At 56.4% G+C, this 22365-nt stretch overlaps 1 protein-coding gene across 4 annotated transcripts in view; it reads left to right on the forward strand.

Annotated features, from left to right (window-relative positions):
- Positions 1–5019: 5019 nt before the first annotated feature.
- RARA (retinoic acid receptor alpha) overlaps positions 5020–22365 on the forward strand; it is a 44614-nt gene continuing 27268 nt past the window's right edge. Inside the window, exon 1 of one of the 4 annotated variants that reach the window (XM_042915598.1) lies at positions 5020–5100. The gene's annotated coding sequence lies outside the window, so the exon portion shown is untranslated. Of the gene's footprint in view, positions 5101–10906; positions 10932–12701; positions 13542–14074; positions 14341–22365 lie in introns of those variants that run through there. The other 3 variants (XM_042915605.1, XM_042915601.1, XM_042915597.1) reach the window with 3 other exon arrangements.

Here is a 22365-nt window from a genome sequence, read left to right on the forward strand (position 1 = left end):
CATCCTTTGTCTTTTTAAGCATGCACATTTCAAGAGAGCTCAGACTTTCAGAAAACCATGTGAAAATTTCTCCCCAAACTGTCCCACAGTCTTAGCTGCCCTCAGATGAAGCCACTTGTTTCCAGATGCTTTCGTTTGGGGTTGGATTTTCATCTGAGCTTCAGATTTTTCCAGTCTTGTTAGATAAATTAATCCATGTGGCTACTCAAGTCTTCCCTTTGCTTCATTTGGTTTCCAGTGGCATTAAATGGTAATTTGTGATGGGGACACCAGAGGGCACCATTATAACACTGACTACCTTAAAACTGCAGGCTTGGGGCTGGGGTAGTTTTGAGGGAAGGGGGAGAAAACCAGTTTGATCCCTTTAGGAGATTACTATACTTTTATATAACTCAAGCAGATGCTTGGAATGCAAACCATGTGCGATGTGAATGGTCTGAGAGCCAGTGACCAAGTCTGTGCTCACTGAGCTCTTTTACCTCTCGGACAGGACTTGAGTTGGGGAACTTGATATTGTACAAATGATCTGTTGGCCAGTGTTTCATTCATGCTGCCCACTGTATCCTTGTAATGTGATCTGGGCCACGGCAGATGGTATGGGATAGAAGAAGGACATGCAGAGAGAGCCCTCTGAAATGAACACTACCCACCGGTGGGTGTGGCAGAGCATTGTCTGTACATGAGAGTCTGAATGTCGTTCTCGCCTTCTCACCTTTACCAGGTTACTCCCTCCCTCTGAGGGTCATCTGTGAGTGGAAAACACAGTTCTGTACCTAGAAGCCTGAGAGTGTCTGGGGCTACAAGGGTTAACAAGCATAATTGCAAAGATTGTCCGAAGGCTGATGGAAAGCAGAGACTGAATGGGATTGAGAACAGATGCGAGGCTTGATTTAAATTACATTTTATTGGATGCTGCAGCCTTAAGAGACGTGACTGCTTTACAGTTTGTTTCCACACTGTGGGCAGCTGCTGTCTGTTCTGTGTCCACAGTAGGATCCTGCCCAAAAAGGAGCGGCCTCCCCACCTCGTTGTGTTTGAGGCTTGGCGCCTTTCTCTTAACTGTAGGGCTTGAGTCAGGAACATGGCTTGACTCGCAGTGGGGCTGCTATGTATCCTCCATGGCTCTGAGCCAAGATTGCATTTGCAGATTCAAAAGGGCCAAATTTCTTTCCCTTCTACCTCTTTTCTCTCCCTTTCCCCTGGTATTTGGAAATAGGGTTTTTTGTGTACTGGTTTGTTAGTTTCCTTTCCTTCAGTTCTCCCCCCACTGTCAATTTCTAGGTCATTGCTGCTCTTAAGACTTCAGCAATTGGAACAGGGTTGGTTCTGTCAATGATGCGTGAAGCAGACTTAGAGTCCCTGCTTGGCTTCCACTGCCCTTGTGGGAGCAAAAGCTGATGTATGTTTGTCAGTGAAGTCTTAAGTGTAATTCAGACAGCCAGAGAGCAGACTGAGAGGAGGAAGAAAGTGCTTTTCTTACTGGCGTTTCTCACTGAAGCTGAGAGCTATGGGAAGGTAGTGGGATTTTTAGAGGGATGGGCCGGACTTGTGGTTACTAGTTTTTGCCAGGATTGTAGCCTGTTTCACATAGAGTAGTGGCAAAGATGCTGACCTACATTCTTCCTCTTGAAGGTGGTGGGGTGTGTGTCTATATCCTGATTTATATTTCTTCACAGAAGCAGATTAAGCTTCCGTAGAGTGTTGATGGGTATTGCCATGGAAAGAACATAGACACAATAAAATTGGTGTGTTTCAACCCCAGAGCTGCCGCTGACATTTCTGGCTCAGTGAAGACTTGCCTGTGGGTAGATAACTAACTGGCAAGAGTGTGTGAGGTCCAAGCTACCCAGAGATCAAAAATATTGGCAGAGCTCTATTTGCTACCCACCCCCCACCCACTGCTCCCTGCCTTTATTAAGTGCCCTTTTAAGATTGACCAATAAGAACTGGGAGGTAGGATTGAGATACTTCTTGAGGATCTTCAAAAATATCTATTGAGAGGTGTTGCCTTGACTACCGAGGGAGACCAAAAGAAAGAGCCAAGATGTACTTACCTTTGTGTCTGTCCCCAGCACCTAGTACAGCGTGGGGTACCTGGTAGGTATTCAGTAAACAGTCATTGAATGGACGGATAAATGAACCAAGGAAAACACTGCCTTTTCCTCCATCTCGAGGCCAGTTATCAGAAGGTAAACACTGTTGGTGTTTCTGCACGGAGGTGGAGCAGGGCCCTGTAAAAGAAGGGTGCTCCATCTTACAAGATGTGTCTTGACACATTGTGGAGCGTTTATTGGTCTCACAGATGCGTACCAATCGCTCCCTCTGATGTAGTGGCATTTTGCTTGAGGCAACTTCCACACTGCTCCCAGGAAGCCTCGGGTTTGGGGAGAGGGAGTCCTACCCATGGGCTGGGAAGATGGGCACCTGTCTGGATGTTACCTAGTGTCCCTAGGGATTGGCCGGAAGCTTTGCCTCCATTTGGCAAGGGATCAGGGAGGAACACACCTTTGGTGTCCCACTTTGTAACTTTTGAAGAAAGTGGTGATCTCAGGTTCTTCCTGAAAATCTGAGGTGCCTTCTAAGACATTCCCCTTCATGCTGCAAACGGCACTGGTCTCCCTCTTCTCAGAAGTGCATTCTGTAGGGGGAGAAGGTGTGCCCTCTGGCCTCCCTTGATTTTCAACCCCAGCCCCAAGGCACTGGCAGTAGAAGCTAATTGGGCGCAAGGGGCCTGGGTAGAGGCTGTCTGAAGACTGGGGAAAGGAGAGAGCCAGCTCCTTTTTTAAAAAGCTCTAATTGAGTTCTGAATCAGCCTCCCTCTCTTTGATCCCTCCTCTGTTTCCCACACTGCCTGAAAGAGCTAGATCAGCACTTTATAACAAGGGTGCGCCTGCTCCCCACACCGCCCCCCTCTCCCGACGCGCTCTCCGCTGCCGCCATCCACTGCTTGTCTCCTTCAGTTAAGATAATGAAGATGCTGAGAGATAAAATGTGTATTTAATAAGGGTGGGGGTAGGGAGGCGGAAAGGGGCAGCCAGGGCCTTCCCTAGTTTGGGGCCTAGCCAAGACTCAAGCTGAAAGCAAAGCTGGAGTAAGACTTGGCCCCAGGGTGTGGGGGTTTCTGGGCCTCAATCCAGCTGACTTCACTGCCTGCTGTTTGCCCTAAATTCCCCCACCTCCACCCTCTCACCCCCACACTCCTTTCTTTCCTCTCTCCTTGCTCCCCATGGGGAAAGGGAATCTTGCTTCAACTTTATTTTCAGCTGGTAACTTGGCCTTTGGTGCGGTGCCCCCAGTCCCCGAGTCAGCTGCAAGGTCGGGCTAGGGCAGCCCCCTCTAGCTAAGGCCTGCAGAAGCCTTGGGTTCGCGGTGGGGGGTGAAAAAAAGCTGGAGTTAATGAAGACCAGCTGCTAGTCTGGGTTCTGCCTGCAGTTAGCTGGAGGCCAGCCTTTGGTGGTGGTTGGAGGTACTGGGGTGCGTGACCTCCGTCCCTGGGCACAAGGATATCCTGTGGCAGCTGAGGCTTGCGCTCCTCTCTGGGCTCGGTTTTATCCTTAGTTTGTAAGAGAGGAGTCCGTTTCCCTCTTGCCCTACTCCTCCCCTCTCCAAATAACACTCGCCCTTATTGGGCTTTATAACTGTAGTGGCGGCCCAGCTGAGATCTGAGGATCTCCAAGTTCTTTTGTAAACACTCATTAACTGCCTGGGAAGAACCAAGAGCCCTGGTTAACAGCTGGGAGGGAACTGAGGCACGTTAGGGAGAAAGGCTTGACCTGAGCTCACCCCATGGACTCCACCCTGGGGCCTCCATCCTTCCTGTCTAGCTCCTTTCCTCAGTAATTCCTATAAGGGGGAGAAAGATGTGGGTGAAACACTGCTGCCCTCTCCCCTTCTAGGAAGAGGCCATACTTTCTCCCTGCCCTCGAATCTGTCCCTGACTACCTCCTGCCCCACAGAGTCCCTTCACCCCATGACACTTTCCCTGCTCTGCTGCTGCTGCTGGAGATGCATGCAATTCTCCTTGCAAAATACTCTCACTCCAGCCCTCTGCAGCCCTCCCATCCACCTTTCCCTGGCCCACCAAACCCAAACCCCAGTGCCTCCTTTTGAGGTACTTGGGAAAATCACCTATCCTAAACTGGGCCTGTAACCTTGAAGCTGATCTAATTGTGCTGAGGTCCCTCTGTCCCTTGTATTTATTCCAAATGGTAGCTGGGAAAATACTCTTTCTTTACTGAATTCATTCTGGTAAAGTTTCAGGATTAAGGGCTGGGCAGCGGCACTGGTTGACCCCTATGTGTTCTGAATCTCCTCCTGCTGACAATTGCCATTTCTGGTGATAGATGTAACCCAAAGCCCCCCAGCTCCACCTGCTCATACTCTCATCTGTATGTGCATGTCTGCCCACTTTAGCACACTCCCAGGTACACACACCCTAGCCAAGATATGAAACTACCAGTTTCCAACTGCCATGGATGTCTCATCGCCCTTTTACTTGTGGGGAAATCGCCCTCCCCTCCCCTGGGTGGCGTCCTAGGTACTTAGGAATAGTGGGGAGGGATGGGGAGATTGTGCTATGTCTCTGAGGGGCGGGATAGGAGTGAGCACCTGTCCAAAATGCATACCTCCATCCCCAAATTCTCAATGGCTAAGTGGCTTAACAGGAGTGGTAAGGAAGGAAATCTTAACCCCCATCTTCAACATCAAAGCCCAAATCATCTGCTAGGGGCAGGAAGGAAGAAATGTCCTTTTCCTCTTGTCAAATATTATCCTGTCTTCAGCTAAAGTCATCCATGTGCTGTGTATTTGAGACTGAGGACTGTTCCGGTCTCCAGCCCATGACTGAGACACCCTGCTTTCTCCCAGTGAGTTCCTTCTCCCCCTATCAGTCAGCTCTGCACCCGCTGACCCAGCCAGGGCTGGTGGAAGAGGGCGGGGAGAGCTTACTGTTTGCCGAGTGGCCTTTAGGACCCAACGGAAACCCGTGCCTCTTGCAGCAGCCTAACCCAGAAGCAGGGGGGAATCCTGAATCGAGCTGAGAGGGCTTCCCCGGTTCTCCTGGGAACCCCATCGCCCCCCTGCCAGCACACACCTGAGCAGGTAGGACCGCGCACGCCCCTTCCCAATTCCCCCTCGGCCGCCTTCCGCCGGGCTTCTCCGCTGCTGATCTGGTCGTTTCCCTCTCGCCAGTTCAGGCTTTCCCCATCCCTCCTCCCCCACTGATCACTGTGGTCCGGGGAGGTGGGAGCCTGGGAACAGTGGGGTGTCTGAGAGCTCGGAGCCCCCCGCACCCTGCAGCGCCCTTCCCGCGCTCCCTCCCAGGCATTCCCCGATCTCAGGCTAAGAATGGAAAGTGGGGGGAAGGTCTGCCCAGGCCCCACGCCCTTGCACCCTCCTTTGCAGTATTGCCTAATCCCCCTTCCCCCACCTCACCTCGACAGGAGAATTTACCGTGCTGGGGTGATAGTGGAGGGAGCAGGAGAGGAACCAGAGCCTTCCAGGGGGATTTGTCTCTCGCTTCCTCCTGGCCTCCCCGCCCCAAGAGCTTGGGACTTTGGTTTGCCCCCAACTCCCTACTCACCTTGTAGGGGAACTAATGCCCCTTTCCAGATCTCACACTCAGGTGGCTAAAGGCTTTGCTGGAGGGTAGTGGAGGTTGTGAGCAGTTTTCGGTGACCTGTTCCTCTAGGGAAAGTTCTTTCATTCTTTCAGCTTAGAGCCCCCATCACTGCCAATACCTCAGCACCTATTGCAAAGAACCCCCCCCCCCCAACTACGTGTGTGTGTGTGTGTGTGTGTGTGTGTGTGTGTGTGTGTGTGTAGACCATGTGATTTTAAATCTACAAGCTTTGGATAAAGGTGGCTGCGTGCATTGAAGGGGAGAGATCCCAGAATGTGGCCCAGGCCAGAACAGGCTCAGCCCAGATGGCTGGGGAAGGGGGTGTGGACCAGATCTGGGAGGCCACCCAGCCATGCCAGCTCCCTGGGCTCCTTGGCTTTCAGAGCCTCAGGCTCCTGGTGTTACCCCAAAGCTTCTGCCCTCCTGCAGGCTCTCTGGGAAAGGGTTGAATGGCACCTACTGTTTACAGTGGCTTATTTTTCCCTCCAGCTGGGGGCTGACAAAGCCTGCTCTCTGAAGATCTAGGGCATCTCATTCTGGTTTAGTGGGTTTGCAGGAGGGGTGTATGACCTGTCAGAGTAACTGTGTGAATGTGTGTATATCGCCTCTGAGCAGAGCCGACTGGGGAGGAGAGTGATAGGAAAGACTGGTCACACTTTGGGGGAGCCCCTCTAGCTCTCTGTGGTGGAGTGGGCAGCATGTCCCCTGTCCCCAACTGTGAACTCTATCTAGGTGTGGGGTGTGCTTTGCAGTCTCCATGACTCCTTGGATCCCCAACAGGTTGGTTTTGTAGGAAAGGGTGGATAATGGAGTGACTTCAGACTTAGTTCTGCTCTTGACCCAGGAAGCAAAGTAGAGATTCTGAGTGTGAACAGGTATGTGCATTTGTACTGAAGCCTCAGTTTTCTTTCCTTCTTTCTTTCTCTCTTTCTCTTTCTTTCTTTCTTTCTTTTCTTTTTCTTCCTTCCTTCCTTTCTTTTTTTCTTTCTTTGACAAAGAAGGGAATTTATTTCAGTGAGGCTAATACAAGGAAGACAGCAGACTAATGTCTCAGACTATCTCCCTCAGTTTCTTCATTTGTAAAAATGGCTATTGGTAGCAAGCCCCGCTTGCCTGATAGGGACACCTCCATAAAGGCCCCATAAGACAATGTATTCTAAAACCCAGTGCAAATGGTAGTTTCCGCTGGGGTGGGAGTGGGGGTTCTAAGATGGGATTCTGTTCCTAAATCTAGGTCAGTCTCTCTGCTTTGGCTTTCCCTCGCCCCAATCCTTCCTTGCCCATCTGGGGGATGGTGGAATCAGGCAGGCTATTGCCCTAGGGGCTGCAGAATTACCCTAATGCCGGTGGTGGCTGTTGCCAGAGAGCCTGTGGTCAGAGAGGACAGATCTCTCTACTAGGCTTTTCTTCCTCTGGGGCTCCACACCTTCTCCCCTGAGCCCCGTCTCCACCTTCCTCTGCCATGCCTGCTCAGCGTCCTTGTCCCTGTCTCTCCCCTGCCCAGTGGCCTCCTTGTCCGGCTCACTGGACAGGGGCCCTAATCGGATTGGACAGCTGAGATATGTGTGGCGGCTGAGAGCAGGGGGGAGGGAAGCCAGTGGGAGGATGGTATGAGGGCTGCCCCTGGCACTGTCCAGGCCTCCCAGGCACCACCTTGGTCCTGCGGACTCCCGGCTTGGCTTGGTCCTGGGGAAGGGGTGCCAGAGGAGGCTAGGAATGAAGATTAGGGGAGGGGGGAATCCACCCAGGACCCCAGGACCTCTTTGATCTTTGGTGGCCTAAACGACACTATCTCTGACCGTGACCTGGAGGAGAGGACAGCAGGTGAGGGCCAGGCTGGCTCTGCCCCCTCCCCCATTCTCCTGGCCCTGTTTTCTTCTCTTCTTGTTTGGAAATGTGTTCACTTTCCCCATCCAGCCCCTTTGGCCAGTTCCCCCTTATGGGTCACATCTGGGAGCTGCTGGGGGCACCATGTGTCTGCCTCACTCTGGGCTGTTTCCTCCCCTCCAAGGTATTTCTCTCATTCACTCTCTGGGCTGGGCGCCAGGACTCCTGGGTTTCCCGCCTGCCTCCTGGTGCAGGGCTGTCCTTCTGGCCTCCAGAGAGTCGCTAAGCTGGTTTCCTTCCTCCTGTGTGGGGAGGGCCTTCTCCCTGGGCTGGGAGGTGTCAAGAATCCCAGGTGGGATAGGGGTGGGGGCACCACAGCCCCTGGCACTGTGTACCCCAACTCCTCCCTCCCAGCCTCTGACTCAGCTTGGGGGCAACACATGCCCTGCCTGGAAGGCATGGCCTGTTCTCGCCTCCAGGCTTTCATCTTTACATGTGGGCAGCCAAGATCTTCTGCTATTCTTTCAAGCTTTTTTTCTCATGGTATCTGGGGGTGGCCATCGAAACCCCTATGTCTGTACCCACACATTTTGGGGAGCAGAGGATTAGCATAATTAAGGCTGGGGCACTATTTTGTCTTCTCTCCAGCTGGGCCAGGATGAAGGAAACCAGCACAAACTTCCCCATGCCAATTCCCTCTGCCCTCAAAAGACCAGTCAGTGGAGCCAGGCCCTGCCCTCTCGGTGCCCACAATGTGGTTGGCACTGATTTGTCAGAAATTGGGAAGGTTTCCCTCTAGACTGCTTGCCTCCGCTCTCCTCCTCTCGGAGGGCAGGGACAGCTCCAGGATGGCAGGCACTTATGGGCAGGCCTCTCCCCTAGGGAAGGGGTGTGGGATGCCCCTGAGATGGCCAGGTTGGCACTCTCCCCAGGCTGGAGTCCTGGACTTGGTTTGGAGCTGGGAGTTTGTGGGGGAGAGCAGGACACGGGCCTCCCTGCCCCCCTCATTTCCTGCTCTTTGGGCAGCTGTGGGCGAGAAAGGCTGCAGGGACTATTTTTAGTCGGTCTGTCCCCTGGCAGGAGGGACGTGCAGAAAAGCACGGGGCAGCAGAGGGGCTGGCCAAGGTGAGGGTAAGCAGGCAGGCGGAGGAGTGAGGAAGAGCCAGAGGGGCAGCAGACAGGGCAGAGAGGCACGCATTGGGCTGGGGCAGGGTCTGGCAGAGAGGGTCCTGACCCAGGTATATGGGCTGGGCTGGGATGAGGAATACTGGGCACCCCTTGGCGGGTTCTCTGTCCTGCTAGACTTAGAACCCTGAAAGGGCATTAAAGACCACTTAGACAATCCCTCCCCCTTGTGGAGGAGCAAACAGGCCTGGGTGGGGGCAGGATATTTCTTGCACTAGGACATGCAAGCAGTCGTCTGGCTACACTGGGACCCCTTGCACTGATCTCTCTTCAGGGTCCCTCACCACACCTGGTTGTGTCTCCCTCCCCTGCTGCAGCAAGGAGGACCTGGTTGTTTCCTTCTCTGCTTGTTTATGCACCGTCTCCCGTCTCCCGTCTCCCGTAAACCCCAGCTTGGTTTGTTTAGAAGTCTCCACTATGTGGAGAGAGCCTATGTCCAGGCTGGAAGGAGGTCAGGGTTGGGGTTTGTTTAGGTGGCCTGTGGCCACTGGTGTGAATCGAGGTGCTGGGCATCTGCCAACAGGCTCACAGGCTGGCGAGTCTGGGCTTAGAGACACCTCAGGGAAGGGGCATCCAGTCTCATTCCACCTTAGAGACCCAGAGAAGGCCCGGATTTGCCCGCAGTCCTGAGATGAGCTAAGGACAGACCAAGGACGGGAGTTTTGCAGGCTCTCCTGAGCCCTCCGGCCCCACGGAGGTCATCCTGGTTGTTTGCCAGTGCCCCCAAGAAAGGAGGGGCACAGGCAGAAGAGTGGGTAGATTACCAGAGGCTTCCAGCCACAAGTCAGAAGTGAGCCCTCCTCCAAGGCCTGGGGGCAGAGCACCTGGTTGAGCTTTGGGAGGAGAAAGTTCAGGAGAGAGTTGAGGTCCCTCAGGACTCAGTCTCCGGTCTCAGTCTCACCCCCAGGGCCACCATGTTGCACAAAGACTGTGAATGGTGCCCCCTGGAGTTGTTCAGGGCCCTGCCTATGGAGGCAAACATGGTGCTTCTGTCCCCCACCTTCTTTCTTTCAATCAGCCTCAGATCCAGCTGGAAGGAGGTGTTCCAGGTGGGCTTGAATCCAACATTTCCTCCCCCACTCTGCCTCCTGCCACTCTGTCTCCTATTCCTCTGTTGCCTACCCCCTCCCCACCAAGCCTGGCACAGTGGGCCACAAATTGTGGTGCAGGCACCCCTCCCCCCTCTCCATTCAGTCTCTATGTCTCTGGGGGCTGATTTATCCTGCCCCCCCCCCCACTCCTGCCCGCCTTCAGGCCTGCTGCAGTGTGTGAGAAATCAGTAGTGCAAATGGATTGAGGTTGTTCAGCCAGTCCATTCCCCTTGGGCCACCCCCCCCCCCCCAATCCTCCTGGGACTTGGAGAGTTACCCAGTCCCCTTCCGGCTCCACATACACAGTGATATACACACCTAGTGGCTGTAGCTAGAGCGCTGAGCGCAGGAATTACTCTTTCTGTCCATCGCTGCCTCTGTCCCTCTCATTCTCTCTCTTTCTCTCATATACTGGGCTGGCCTTAGCATGACAAATACCCTTGACCATTTATTTTCTAGCTTGGGTGGAGTGGGGGTGGAGGGCCTTAGAGAGCAGTAGGCTGCCAGCCAGAGGTGGGGGGAAGCAGGTGGGTAAGGGAGACTGGGGGGGGGGGGCGGGAGGACTAGCTGGGGAGGGATTGGGTGACAGCCCACCCCATCAGCCTCTGGTAATCCAATCCCTACACCCCACCCTCCTGATTCCCCTCCTGTTCAACAGCTTCAGCAGCTGCTGGCAGAAGCAGGGCTGGCAGAAGTGTGTGTGACTGCATGTGTGTGTGTGTTGGGGGTGGAGAGGGGCTGTGGGGGCAGGAGGTGCTGCCAGGACATGTTAAAGGAGCCGCACAGCCTGGGTACGACTTGGGTGGCAGGAGGAGGTGGGGCTGGTGGGAGAGTGGGTGGTGAATGATGGCAGGGGGCAGGCCGCAGCGGGGCAGGGCAGCCTAGGGGTCTCACAGAACTTGTCTGCACTAGAACAGGGCCTGGCAAGCTGGGGGTGGGCAGTGATGAGGGGACAGGGGCGGGTACAGCTGTGGCTAGCCCTAGGATGCCTGCTCTTCGCCAGGGGGCGCATGTAACCATGGAGGACACAGCCTGCCCCTGTCCCCAATCCCTGGGCTGTGCCTGCTGGGCATCACAGTCTTGGTGACTAAGTCACTTCTGTCCTGGGGCTGGCAAGGTGCCAGGCTCAGCTCTTCTCGGTAGGTGAGTCACTGCCCTGGCATCTCCCCCGGATGCAGCTGAGTCACCAGGCTGTGCCTGCTGGGCAGGTGGGCACCATGCTTGGGGTGGGGTTGGGGGACCATGTGTGTAGCCTCCGGTGTCTTCTCTGATCTCTCTCTGGTATGTCCTGGCCCTATCCACCACCCTGCAGCTCTGGTGTTTGTCCCATGTGCTCTATTGAGGGGGTAAAGAAGGAAGCAGCATGGTACTGAGTGGAAATGTTTGATTCGGAGTGAAGGGGGGGCGGTTGAGAAGGGGCCTGTGGGTCAGAATCTTAGCTCTGCCGCTGGCAAGCTGTATGACCTTGAGCAAGACAATTTCCTTTTCGTACCTCAGTCTCCTCATCTGCACAATGGAAACAGGAGCCGTGCCCCAGATTACCCTTCAGTTCGAATCAGAGGGAGTGGAGAAGTGAGCGTGCTTGTGGGAGGAGCTCCCCCAGGGATGAGGGGGGCGGAGGGCAGCCAGGGAGGGGAAGAGGAGTCAGGGGCTGGGCTGGTTCCAGCAGACATTTCCCACACGGCCTGCATCCAGGTAGTCTCTTCTCACTCACTACCAGTGTGGTGCTATTCTTGAATAGGAGCTCCCCACCGGCTGTGAGAGGGAGGCCTTGTTTTGCTGGAATTGTGGGCCCTCCTGGGGGGGGTGTGTGTCTCAGGGCTATTTTGTATCTCCTTTGAGTGCTGCGGGCTCTCTAGGGTTTCCCTTTGGAGAGAGATCCCTGTCTTGGGAAAACAGTGGCTCAGACTTCTTCCCCAGCCCATTGCCTTCTGTATACAGGAGGGGAAGGGCAGGCCCCAAGAAGGAGTGTCTTTCCTAAAGAGTGAGGAGCCCCCTGGCCTGTGGCTTTTCTCAGTCTGATAGTCTCCTGCTGCCTCCTGCACTTTTCTCCCCTCCTGTGTAGGGTCCCTGCAGGGTGGGGGTGGGGACCCTGCTGGGGGTCCGGCACAGCTGGAGTTCAGCTGCTGCAGCTTGAAGACTCCTGGCCTCCCACCTGGGGACCTCTCCTGTTTCCTGGAGTCAAGCCTGGGTAGGGCTGGAGCCTGGACAGGCAGTACTGGGTGCCCTGGACAGGGGGAAAGTGCCCCAAAGGCCTGTGGGCTGTGTGCTTGTACATCTGGGGCCAGTCTTCTGTGCGTGAGTGTCTGGCCCCCTGTGGGGAGTGGGTGTGTGGGTGCATGAATTTCTTCCTCCATCTGCACATGGGCCTACTGCCGTGTCTGTTCAGGAGTGTGCCCCACACTGCCTCATGACCTTGTGCATGCACAAATGCCTGTCTTATATGTGCATGTTCTGTTTGACTCAAGGATGTGGATACATGTGTGCTCTGAATATGCATGTGGGTGTGCACATATGGGGGGGGTCCTGCATGTGCGTTTACACATCTGAATCTCAGTGTGCACGAGTGTACCTGACCCTGTGTGCTGGCACGTATATGTGAAGGCCTTTCTTCGTGGGAGGCAGTGTACCCGTGTTTATGCACACTTGCATTTTTGTGTCCATAGCTTTAGCTAGAAGGGATACTGGCAAAATCTAGGGCAGGAAGAGCCTGTGTGGGCTAGGGGTGGCTGGCGCTGAGCCCCCTCCCAAGCTGGTCTCACCCGGGGCGACGCCCCCTGCTGCTGGTTAGGCTCAGGCTGGAAGGACTGGGCGGTTGGGGGGTGGGGGGGGGGGGTTGGGGGGGAAGGGGTTAAGCGTCGGCGTCCACATCTGGGAGCCATTGGCGCATTCCTGCCCGCTGAGCGCATGTTTGCGGATGGATCTGGACGGGACAGGACGGGAGGGGCTGGGCGGGCGTTTCGCACCGGTGGACGGAAATCCAGACGAGAGCGCGAGAGCGAGAGACAGCCGGGCCTGGAGGGCGGGAAGGGGCCTGGGGAAGCGCTGCCCCAGCGCCCTGTCCCTGTGCCGGACCTCAGAGCAGATCATCCCACCGATCAGGCTTGTCCTACTTTACCAAGGCTGGGGGGCTAAAGCTGGAGGGAACAATCAGATACTCCGATTCTCCACCCAGCTGTGCAGCCGGTGTGATGGTGGACAGAACCCTGTGTCCATTCCCGACCTCCTGTTCCTCGTCTGTAAAGCGGGGGCCGTCGGGCCGGTGTCTTTGAGAGCTTTGCCAGCTGGGTCAGGCTGAGAGTCTTCCTCACTGGGGTGGAGGCCTGGGAGTGTGACACTTCCCCTTCCACTGGGAAGTCCTGTGGGGGCACTTGTGGCCACTTCTCTGACCGGGGAGGGGGGTGGTGTTGTTCCTTAATGATTTTGCTTCCCCCCAGTAGGCTGCTACAGGTGGGGACGCGATCCTTCCAAACGGAGCAGCAGGCTCGAAGGGGGCCTGTGGCTGTGCTGGGAACTGGGGTCTCTGCAGATGGAGAGTGATTCAGATCTTGCCCCGCTAGAGCAAGAACGAGAGCTCTTCTGGCCCCTTCAGACTGGGCCAGGAGAGAGAAGCTGGAGTCTGAGAGTCCTCTAGCACTGAGGGGTGCTCCTGGGCGCCCCCTGGTTGGTTCTTGGAAGATCCAAAGGCCACTGCCCTTCTGGGGGAAGGGTACTTGGCAAGGAGATGCTGAGGGGTTAGGTTGGGCTCTAGTTCCTCAGACCTGCTCGAACTGGAGAGGTGTTTGGGGGAAGAGGAGAGGAGTCATTACTCGAGGGAGGTATACCTACTCTTGCACTTCCTTTTTTTTTTTTTTTTTTTTTTTTTTTCAGATGAGAAAATTAAGATTCAGAGAAAGGAAGCGACTTATTCAAGGTCGCACAGCTCTGAGTTCCAATTGATCCCCAGAGAAGGATTATAACTATAGGAGTTAGGGGCTTAATATCTAGGGCCAGAGTCACTATATTCACTTCTATATTATGCTCTCTTCCCCGGTTTAGGTGTTGGGCGTGTGTGTGATCTGTGCCTCTGCGAGTGTGGGTATGTGTGATTGGGGGCAAGGGAGTGTGATACCACACACTGCTGTCCTTTCTCGACAGAGTCCTCTTTCCATTCTTTCCGCAGAACTCCTCCTGCCCTCTCAGAATCTCTCCTTTTGGGGCAGAGGGAGGGAATTCTCCCAGATTCCCACGGTCCAGCCTTTAGCTAGGCGCGTCTCCTTTAAGACTCGCCCTTCTCCGGGTCTGTTAAGGAGGGGCGGGGGGCGTGATCCCACAGGCCCGCCCCTGGCTGGTGATAGGTCGGTGGGCGGGCAGAGGCGGGTCTGGGTGGGGGAGAGGGCCGCCCCTCCTGCTCCGTACCCTCCGCCCCCCTAGTCTGGGGCTCCGGGTAAAGTTTCAGCCTCCGCACGTGACTCGCCATGGCCGCTGCCTTCGCCCCGCGCCCCTGAGCCGCGGCCCCCCAGACTGCTCCTCTCCTGGGATCCCGTACCCCTGACGCTTAACAGCACCGAGGCGCAGGGTCAGGGCAGACGCCGAGCCCGCGGGCGCTCTGGACGGATTGCTTCCTCCCGCTGCGAGGTAACCTCTGCCCCGGGGATTTTGGAGAGCCCCCAGCTCCCGCGGGCACCGGGGCCCCTTGGCCTGTCTCTGATAGGAGCTGCAGGCGGGGACCTGGTGCTGGGCGGGTTCGGACGGGAACCCGGGGTTTCCTGGGCTTCCTACCCCGCCGCCGCCGTGCCCAGGGTGGGGGAGTCCAATCTGTGCGTCTGTCTGCGCCCGAGTGTTCGCGCGCAGCCGTGAGGCATCTGGGGCGGTCTGCCGCGCGTGTCCCCGGCGCCCGAGCTGTGGCAGAACCGCCGCTGGGAACTCCTACTCCCTCTTGCTTTCCTCTTCAAAAACAAACAAAACAAAAAGACTTTCAAACCTGTTTGGGGAGAGATCGGATGCCCAACGGACTAGCCCCCTCCTTTTCCTCCTGTTATCTGAGCTGCCCTGTGGTTTGGGGAGAATCAGCCCGGAGGCCCACCCCCACCGGAGCAGGCGGCTGGGGGGCGGGGCCCGCTCAGCTGGTGTCCCCCGTGGAGTGAGGGGAGCCGATCGAATTGGGTAAGGGAGTCAGTGCAGTACCAGGAGGGAGGTCTCTGGATCTAGTGCTACCATGGGGTTATGGAAGCTTTTTGGGGTGAGGGGAGGACGGAATGGACTGGTTGTCTTTGCTCTGCAGAGGGTGTCTGGGACCTGGTGCCACCCACGAGGAGGAGAAGCTGCTAGCCAGATGTGGATGTGGAGGGGGGGGGGTGCTGGAAAATCAGCTTGGCTATGCCCCTTCTCCTCTCTGGGCACTGCCCTATTGTCAAGTTGCTCAGTGGGAAGGGCGGCAGGCCACCAGTGTGCTAGGCTGGGGATGGGGACCAACTCCTATGGAAATCAGACAAGAAAAGCCCCACAGCCTTGAAGATATTTCTCTGCCTCTGTCCATCCTGTCTTGGATAGGATGCCCATGTGCTGGCATGGGGTACCCTCAGCATTCAGCTGGTGCCAGCTCCTTCTACCAGATTGCTTTCTGCCTGTGGGCTGTGTGCACATGTGTGTGTGTATATGTTCTTAGAGGGACTATTCCTGAGAACACTCCCCCACTTCCCCACCCCCTTCTGCTAACTCCCCCTCACTTTTGCTCCTGACCACCATCCCTCCTCCAGTTTCCTGGGTGGGAGATTCAGGGATGTCTCTTGTCCCTTTCCCTGGCTGCAGTGGTCATAGGGCAGGGTTGTTCTAGGGAAGTGGTTCAGTAAAGGCACCAGGTCTTGCTACAAAGTGGGCTTGAGCGCCAAGCACTTCTTCAGGGCCTTGTGCTTGATGGGGAGGCTGGGTTGGGGAAGACCCAGATCGGAGCAGGGGTGGCTTGACACCTTGGGGCTTCCCCCTGTTGGGGGTGGAGATGAGTCTGGGGGAAGAACAAGAGAAAGAGTATTTGGAGCTGGAGGAAAGGGGGGGTCTGGGGGTTTCTGACTATGAAGGGTGTTAGTGTACTGGGAGGGGCTGGGACATCAGTTCTGTCTGGGAGTCTGGGCTGTGTTGGTCCTGAGACCGAGTAGTCACTAGGGTCAGACTGGAGTAGGCCCTTGGGAGCTGAGGATCTTAGATTTGGACTTTGAGGGTGTGAGTGAATGTGCATGAAATGGTCCATGCAGGAGTTTCCCCACCAGACTGGTGAGGGCAGTGCAGATGAGGTAGCAGTTCTGAAAAGACCCTGGGTTTGGAATGGCTTAATCCTGGCCACCTCCTCCTATCACCTCTCAATCTTCATCCTTAATTTGACCCTAAATGCCCCTGCTACCATTCTGGGACACTTCTCTGGTCCACCTCCTACTCCCAGCCATGTGGCAGCCTGGCAGGAAGCTAGCTGTGGGCAGCCCCATCCTGATCACCCCTGTGCCTCCCCCGCTGGGCACAGTCACCCACATGTGCCATGACGCGGTTCCTGCCACTCTGTCTAGTGTGGGGTAGAGGACATTGTCTGAGTGGCACTTCAAGTCTGTTTTGGGGGCATTGACCCAGACCTCGGTTAATTGGCTCCTCCTTCCTAAATCCTTTGGTCTTAGAAGCTGGCTCTGCCCTCTAGGACCTTTCCCCCCAACCCACTTCTTGCTCAGACTTCTAGGTTCTTTAGTGGGGTAGTCCTCAGAACTGTGTGACGTGAGGGTGCGGCCTGCTCCAAAATATAAACCTCAGTGCCTGGTTCCCTGCGCTTTGGGCAGCATAGGCTGGGCAGGGCAGGGCCTGACCTGGGCTGAGCTGAGGGATGGGTGTGTTTGGGCCTTTCTGGAGGTCTGTTTAGGAGTAGTGTCTGGGATCTATGGTGATGGGCATCTAGGGAAGGTAATCCTATCCCTGTGACGAATGAACATGGTAATCTCCACTTGCCCAGTGCCCCACGCCCCTTTCTGGTGGCAGTGGTTTTGGGAGTGTGGGAAGCTGGCAGGGTCCCTGGCAAGATGACCAGGGTTGTCTTGACTTACTGGGTTTTGGGAAAGGCGTGTGGCAACTGATACCTCAGCTCCCAGGGCTTTGGCCGCACATCCTCTCTGATGCCTGCTGTCTTTCTTCCCTCCATTCCCCTCTCCACCCTCTGGCTGCTGTCTAGAGCCCACACGGTTTGTAGGGGATGGAGGGTGGGGGCGAGGGCCTGGATCTCCGTGTGTGTCCAGGGAGTGTTCTGGGGATTGGCAGGATTGGCTGAGAGTGTCTGGGTGTCCCTGCAGGGTGGGTGGTGTGCAGGGACCAGGCCCAGAGTGTGAGAATGTGTCAGCGTCGGTGTGTCTGTCCCCCGTCTGGCTTGGGTGTGGGTGTCTCTTGCTTGTCTGGATCTTGCCTCCCGCTCCAGTCCCCGCCTCCCCCCCCCCCCCCAACCAGTTGGGACCGCCTGCTTGCTCTCCCTCTCTCTCCGCAGCAACTGGAGCCTCCCTTGCCTGTTCCTGGAATTTGGAGAGGAGGAGGAGGAAGAGGCAGGCAGACAGACCTCCCACACTGTAGCCCGCCTGCCTGGCATCATGGGGAAATGAAATAGGTGCTATGGAACTAAGGTTTCCTTGCCTTGTCTAGACCCTCCAACACACATCACAGAGTCTAGGGAGCCACGTTTACAGAAGGGCCTTGGGCTGCCCCCTACCTGCCTGGCAGTGATGCCTCCTTCTACCCAGCATCCTGCCTGCTTGGCCCCTGCCGGGACCTCTAGGCACCACTGTCAGCCCCGGGAGCGGATGGGGGATTAGACTGCTGCCAGCCTGGCCAGCACCTGTTGCCAACCCCCAGCGCTGTAACTGGAGCCGGCCGTGGAAGGGGGCTACAAAATGACAGGTGGAATTTCTGCAACCAGGCAACCCCCCCCCCCCCACTGGATATGCCTTTGCCTTCCGGCCGGAATAAGGAAAGCCTACCCCCCCACACCCCCTCTGCAAGTGTCAACCTGATCTCAAGGATGATGTCCCGATCCTGCCTGTGGGGGCAGGGCCTGGGAGATGGGCAAAGGAATGGGTTTATTGCTGTTTGCCCAGTGACCCCCCCCCATCCCCTTCACAGGCTGCAGAGCTGAGCTGCCCTTAAGTTAACTGAGCTCTGTTGCTCAGGGAGGGCTGGGGGGCATGGGGGTTGTGGATGGGGGTGGTTCTCTGTTAATGTTTTAATTGCATAAAAACTGGGAGCTCAGCTCCCGACCAGTGGGGAGTCTGGGTCTGGCTGGCCGCCCGGTTTGGGCTAAATATAGTCTGGGACATCTGCAGAGAAGGGGAGGGGGGTGGAGGGAGGTTCCTTTCCCCCCACCTTCCACCAAGGTGCCCTCGTCTGGGCGGGCACCTTGGAGCAGGGAGGGGGATTCCTGAGCACAAAAGGCTGGGGAGAGGCGGTGGGGGCTGGGTACAGTTGGGATCTCGCCTGTCTGGCGGCCAGTAGCTGCCTGAGATGAACCCAGAGGCTCAGGACAGGCTGGAGTGGGGTGTGCGGGCTGTATCCAATGGCTCTGCTCCCCTCCCCCCAGAGCTGCCTGAGGTCAGGCAGTCTCCGTGTGTCACTGCGCCCTGCCGGCGGCCGCCGCCGTGTGTCACCGTGACCCACTCTCTGTGTGCCTGTGTGTACACACCTACCTAGGAGTGGCTCCCTCCCGGCTCCTCCCCCAGAGCCTCTGTCCCCTGGGTCCTACCGCAGATCCCCAGCCCTCCTTCCTTCTGCCCCTCGGCCCACGGTGAAACCTCCAGCCCAGGAATCGAGACTTGAGAAGGGGAAGCTGCGGTGGGGAGTTCTCTGATCTCTAGTCACGGCAGGAAGTGGAGGGGAGGGGGAGGAAGGGGGAGAACCGTGAGTGGCAGGCCAGGAGGGAGGGCCCATCAGCCCTGCGACCAACCTCACACACTGCGATAGGGGGTGGCCACCCTCCCAGCTGGCCCCCTTCCCTCCAGCTCCAAGTGGGGGAACCTTAAGGGACAGCTGATTCTCTAGGGGCTAGTAACAATCTTTATCACCCCCCAACACTGGAAAAAAAAAGTCTTCCTGTCACGTGGCTGTCACTTCCTGTCCCACTGTGGTTCCAGGGATGTTTGTTGTTGGTTGCCATGGAGATAGCCGCCGTGGGCACTACCCCGGTTCTTGTGGGGAGGGAGCTGCCCCTCCCCCCAGGGCCACAGTTGGGAAGGGACTTGGGGGGCCTGCCTTGGGGGCTATTTCAGGCTGAGTGTGTGTGGTCTCTGATGCTCCAGATCCTCTAGGCAGCCCCCCCCACCCCCCCACAGACTTCTGTCTGTGGGAAGGAGTCACAGCCACCTACTCAGACCCAGTGTTGGGGAGACCGTGACTGTGCCTGGCTGTGCTTGACTGGCTGACTGTGTGAGTCTGACTGATTGTGTGGTCCTGTCCCCTCCAGGCTAGGTTGTGCTGCCTCAAAGATACATCACAGAGGTTCGTGGGACCTCTGCTCCCTATCTCCTTTTACCTTTGGAACCTTCTCCCATCTTGTGTTCTCATGGAAATTGCCTTCCCCAGGGAGCTTCTGGGATGTCTTGGGGTATAAGCTGGAGTGGGAGGAGGCTGTGGGCAGGTTGTGTGTGTGTTTGGGGGTGGGGAGGTGGGGGTCTGCCTCACCCTTGCACACAGCCTGTACCAGCCTTTCTCTGAGCCTGAAGGCCCTGTGCTTTAAGGGGCAGGCCATACGACTTTGTGACCCATTCTTCCCACCCCCTTGTGGGTTTCCCTCTTCAGCCAGGGATGGAGAAAAGGAGATTCCCCCTAGTTCTAACCCCCAACTGGTAGGCGAGTGCAGAGTAGGAAGTTCCTGGGGGGTCAGTGGATGGAGGGGTATGGGGCGGGGTACAGTCTGACTCAGGCCTGGTCTGGGGTCAGAGCCAAGAGGATATCCTGAGGCAGGGGATTGGCGTTCCCGGCTTCCCTGCAGTCGAGGTCCCCAGGGAGGGGTGCTGGGAGGGGATTGGTAGGACCATGTCCTGCTGACTTTCTGCCCTAGGATTCAGAATCTGGCAGTCTCAGGTTTAGGGCAGAGCTGAGGGGATAGCGGAGGGCGGGGATTGCTGTAGCCTTACACACACACACACACACACACACACACACACACACACACAAACACAACCTTGCTGTGTGTGCTGCCATTGTGAGAACAGTGTTTCCTGCGTGGTATAGTGGGGAGACAAGTGGTGAGGGGGCAGCTGCCAAGGTGAAGGTGGGGAAAGCCCCATGCCAGGCTGGGTATAAGGACGGTGGTTTCCAAGCTGGGGGGGGGGGTCCCCTTTGTCTGTGCCCCCTTGGTCCCCTGCCCGGACAGAGGGGCCTTTGTTTGGTCCACACACTCCTGTGGTCTGGCTGTGGCTTCGGCAGGCTCATCTCTTCCTCTTCCTGTTTTCTTCCTTCCCTGTAGGTTGCTCCCTCCTTGAAGCCTGGGCTGCCCCCTGCCCTTTCACCTACTCTCTGCTTTGAAAGAAGACCCAGTGGGTTCCAGGGGAGGGGGAGCTCAGCCACCTTGAGCTTTGGAGGTCCCAAGCATGTCTCCTAGGGGGCTCTGGGGTGCAGTCTTTGGGGATGCAGGAGTTGGAGGCACTGTCATGCCCACAGAGACCACCATTTCCTCCTCCCAGAACCTGGCCTGTCCTAGGTTTGGACTTACCCAGTTGCCCTTTCTGCTTGGTAATCAGTCACTGCTGGAGGTCAGGTGGCCCTGCGTAGCTGGGACAGAACCTAGGGCCAGGTGGGGGCACAGGTTGAGGGGACATCAGACCCACTCTTCTGGGACTGAGTGCTGCATCTTGAGGCAGTTGGGCAGTGGCAGCATCCAGAGGAAGATGCTGGACTTCATCCCTCCCCTAATCCCCTCTGAGGATGTGCTAAGGGCCTGCACATGTTTGGGGCAGGTTTTCAAACAAGTCCTAGCTCTAGTGAGGCAGGCCTGGGATTGCAAGGGTCTGGTAGAGAAGAGGTGCCCTGTACCTGTCCCGACATAGTCCAGGCCCTCCTGGGGTGGTGATCTCTTTCAAAGTGGGGCTGGCCTTGCTGGCTCCCTGCAGCTGGGACTCTGGTGAACAAAAGGTAAACAGAGGACCAGAGTGGCCAGACTGTGGACTTGTAGGGGAGGAGAGGGGTGAAAGCCTTGGCCAGAGGAACCTTTGGAAAAGGGAAAGAGGGAGTAGTGATCATCACTGCTCCCCAGACCCTGCCTGAAGATCTGAAGAGCTAGGAGGAGGGGAGAAGTTGTGGCTTTGTGTGTGTGTGTGTGTGTGTGTGTGTGTGTGTGTGTGTGTTCCTGGAAAGTTTATAAATAGTTCCAGCCCACTGTTCTGGTTTAGAATCTGCCCTGTCCCGCCCTGTCCTGCCCTGCCCTGCCCTGCCAGCTCCTTATCTGATTAGGGGGTACAGAGGGTCCAGGTCTTTGTTTCCACCAGGGTTCATGTCCTGTGTGTTCCCCTGGGTACCCCGTCAAGTTGAGCTGAGCTTTGGGTGTCATTTGCCTATGATTCATTGACTGTCTAGAATGCTGAGGAAAACCCCCATCTCCCCTTCTTTTAAGCTGCCCGGTCTCTGTCCCTATCTCTCAGCCTCTCTGGGACTGCCTGCCTTCTGTTCCTTGGGAGCCATTGTTGCAGGGGAGCCTGGGAGCTGAGAGGAGGGAGTCAATGAGGAAGGGAGGCTGGATCAGCTGGGTTTGGGGACCCCCGGCTCCTCTTCTCTGGGGATAGGAAAGGAAATAGTCTATTTCTCTTCCCTTCCTCCCCTCCCCAAATCCAAAAGGTTTCTCTTTTTTGGTTTGTGAAATGAAAGAAGGGAATTTGGGAAAGCGCTGTGGTTGGGCATCCACCCACACCCGAATATCCCTCACCCACATCCCTCTTCTCAGTCTGGGGGGAAGCAGACCCTGGAAAATGGGTAATTGTCTCTCTGGGGCCTGTCCACAGACACTAGCCCTGGTTGGGAAGAGGGAAGGGAGAGCAGACACATGGCCCAGGGAGGCACGGGGTGTGGTGAGAGGTGTGGGGAAAGGGGCCCCGTTGCCCAGCACCGCCTGTGTGCCCAGTGCTGTGCTAGGTGCTTTCCAGACTCATATGTCTGAAACCACACAGCCAGTTGTTGAGAGGGGTAGCTCACAAGTGAGTAAACAGACGCTTAGAGAGGTTAAGTGACTTGCCGAAGGTCACCCAGAGTGGCAGAGCTGAGATTTGACCCTACAAACCTCTGGTTCTTTCTACTGTCTTCATGGCTCAGCCAGCCCTTGCCTTTTCCTCTAGGTGTGTGAGTTTCCCCTGGCACTTTTTGGGAGTGGGGGAGGCTCCGGTGGGCAGGGTGCATGGCTGGTGGCTGGCACTCCAGCGCCCACCCCCTCCGACTGTGCCCAGGCGAGGCTCAGCCTATTGGAGGGATGGGCCTGTGGTTTTCTCTGCCTTGAGGGAGGGTGCCCACGGGTAGTAGAGCTGGTGGGCAGAGGGTGGAGGTTGGAGGTAGGTAGTTTGTTTTCCCTTTCTTTGGTGGTTTCAGTTCTCTACCCCTGGGTCCAGGTAGCTGGGGCCCAGGTGTCTCCCCAGGGTTCATGGCTCCAGAGGGAGCTTCTGAGGCAGG

Source organism: Panthera leo, chromosome E1 (genome assembly GCF_018350215.1).
Source record: "Panthera leo isolate Ple1 chromosome E1, P.leo_Ple1_pat1.1, whole genome shotgun sequence".
In the NCBI taxonomy this organism is placed as follows: Eukaryota; Metazoa; Chordata; class Mammalia; order Carnivora; family Felidae; genus Panthera; species Panthera leo.